Source organism: Zophobas morio, unplaced genomic scaffold (assembly GCF_036711695.1).
Source record: "Zophobas morio isolate AGI-343-1 ecotype UQ-CSIRO unplaced genomic scaffold, CSIRO_AGI_Zmor_V1 ptg000012l, whole genome shotgun sequence".
In the NCBI taxonomy this organism is placed as follows: domain Eukaryota; kingdom Metazoa; phylum Arthropoda; class Insecta; order Coleoptera; family Tenebrionidae; genus Zophobas; species Zophobas morio.
In genome coordinates this window covers 19,607,005-19,609,475 of record NW_026972117.1, presented here as the reverse complement: position 1 = coordinate 19,609,475, position 2,471 = coordinate 19,607,005, and the positions used below count along the sequence as shown (strand labels likewise).

The 2,471-nt window shown below is 29.5% G+C and overlaps 1 long non-coding RNA gene across 1 annotated transcript; it reads right to left on the bottom strand.

The window, feature by feature from the left end:
* Positions 1-624: 624 nt before the first annotated feature.
* On the bottom strand, positions 625-906 carry LOC135128262 (uncharacterized). Its single transcript, XR_010280354.1, has 4 exons — positions 895-906; positions 790-834; positions 709-729; positions 625-646 (listed from the first exon to the last, which is right to left on the bottom strand). It is a non-coding gene; the product is annotated as an uncharacterized LOC135128262 (long non-coding RNA).
* Between the last annotated feature and the right edge of the window lie 1,565 nt (positions 907-2,471).

The window sequence follows — 2,471 nt, the reverse complement described above, 5'->3', positions numbered from 1 at the left end:
TAATTTTAATTTCAGTTCAGTATATTAAATAAAAATCAGTAGGGCGTTCTTTTTGAAATAAATGGGTTTTAGTGTTAACTTTTGATTCTATTAGATCTTGTTAAAACACAGTTCGGCATTAGTGTTTTATTGTATTGTAGAAAAAGGGGAAATCAATATCATTCACATGTGTCAGTGTGGTAAACGTGTACTTTTCTTTCTATATTCACAATTTCGTCTAAGTGCAGTTCTTAGTGACATAAACAAAACATACTAAGTTATTTTTTTATTCTTCCTAAGGGTAAATTTGAAATAGGTTTAAAAAGTGTAATTACAAATAGAAAGAGTTTCTGCAAAACTTCTAATAGTGGTTTTGGTATAAATTTTGTTATGGCTTTAGCAACGCCATATATTCGATGTAGAAAAATGAGTGGTCCTCGATATTGTTCCGGAGCAAGATTTATATAGAATGGAACATCTAAAAATTATTTAAATAAAGTATAATTTGGTATAAATGAGATCTTACCTGTTGCAGCACTCGTAACATCTACAATGAAACAAAAAATGTTATTTTAAATTATGTGAAAATTGTATAACTTAAATTATATCAGTTATTACTTACTTTTAACGAAAAAAACTGGTCTATTTGTTATATCTTTGACAGTTCCTACAACACCATCGTTTTAATCAAGCTTTAAAATGTATTACTCATAAAATTATACTACTAACCTTCAACAGTTCCTGAAACATCTAAAACGCGATTATCGTGTTATTAACAATATGTTAGTTACAAATTTATTTAAAACTCACTGTTAAATACTCCTGCTGGGACATTGGCAATGTCTTCAACAGTCCCTGAAAAAAAAAACTTATTAAAGCAGGCGTCATATTATGGAAAAAAATCATTGCTTTAACCTTTAATCGAACCGATGGTATCTGTAAAAAAATTATTAGTAAGTCGTAACATTTGATTTAGCAACTCACTGTTAAGTATGTTCCGCGGATCATTAATCAAATTTTTAACCCCACTACTAAGAGAAACACCTAGAAAATAAAATATGAAGTCTCACGACCCAAATAATGATTTCAAACTTAACCGTCTGAAGCAACATTAAAGTATGTCAACAAATGAAAATACACAAAATGATAAAAAAACATGTCCAATACAGTCTACACGCAGGTGTATCGCATAATATTCAAACTAGTTCACCTCATTGTGAAATATAGAAGAATTGCATATGACACTACATAATTAAAATTCCGCAACGATAATTTTAAAAGCGTCTTATCAGTTTAATTTTTTGCTCGATGTAATAATAATAGTAGCTCTATTTCCAACGGGTACAATATACAATAAAAAATTACATAAATTACTTACGTGTACAGTACAAGGTTAAAAAGCTGGTTCAAGACAGAACGTTATGTTTTAGCCACTCTCTATAACCAATTCTAAGATCTGAATGAATTAAGTAAATCAACGATGAACGATTTACTCTACTTACAGTAACGTTACAACGTTTTCAAGGTTTCAGAATATTCGATTTTGCAGTTTCCAAGTTAAATTTTAAAATATTGTTGCACAGTTTTGGTGTTTGCGAAAACCTGGATTCCTAGGATAAAATTCCTTTGGTTTCCTCAGTATTCTTGCCCAATTTGGTATTTTTAGACTTCCTTGTAGAATTTTTTTGAGGCATTTTTGGATTTTATTCGGTGGTTTTCTGTGTCTGATCTGGGTTTATTTACATTAATTTGTTCGGGTGTACTTCAAGGTTCAATGCTGTCTCCACATTCTTTCAGATTATTCGATAATGATATTAGCTGTTTAATATTTGACTGAAATTAGTCAAGTACTTTTGCTGAAAACTATTAATTTTCCTCTTATATTTTTTTTTAATAAATTTAAATATTCACTGTGTATTTTCCAAACTACGTTTCTCGTTTCATTTTAGAACACTTTTGCTAATTACTTTTGCCCATTTTGGCGAGGTCGTTTTTTCAGCTATATTTTCCTGATTCGATTCTGTATTCAGTCTTTTATTTCATTTTTCTAATTTTGTTTCACTCTTACAATGTAAGAGTGAAACAAAATTAAAATTTTTTTATTCAGTTTCTCACTTGGAATTTTACCAAGTTTATTACATTTATGTTAATTCTGGTGTGTCTCAGAGTTCCGAGAAAATTAATATTTTAAATTACTTGATTATTTTTGCTGAAAACAAATTATACCAACACACGCCGTAATCAAAACAGGTGAAATTATTCTGAAATTCAGCCAAATTTCGCTACTTCTGTAGACGTTAAACTACAAAAAAATACATTAGCACAGTAACAGCTTTTAGCGATTTAGTAGGTAATGGAAAATGAAGCTTCCACCTCATCACGTACACCGTTTGTATTTTTACTTCTGGTGAGCTAAATCTTTGTGTTTTCAATGGTGTTTGAGTATAGTTTACAACGAATTTTGCCAATTAAAATAGCGATCTAATTGTTAA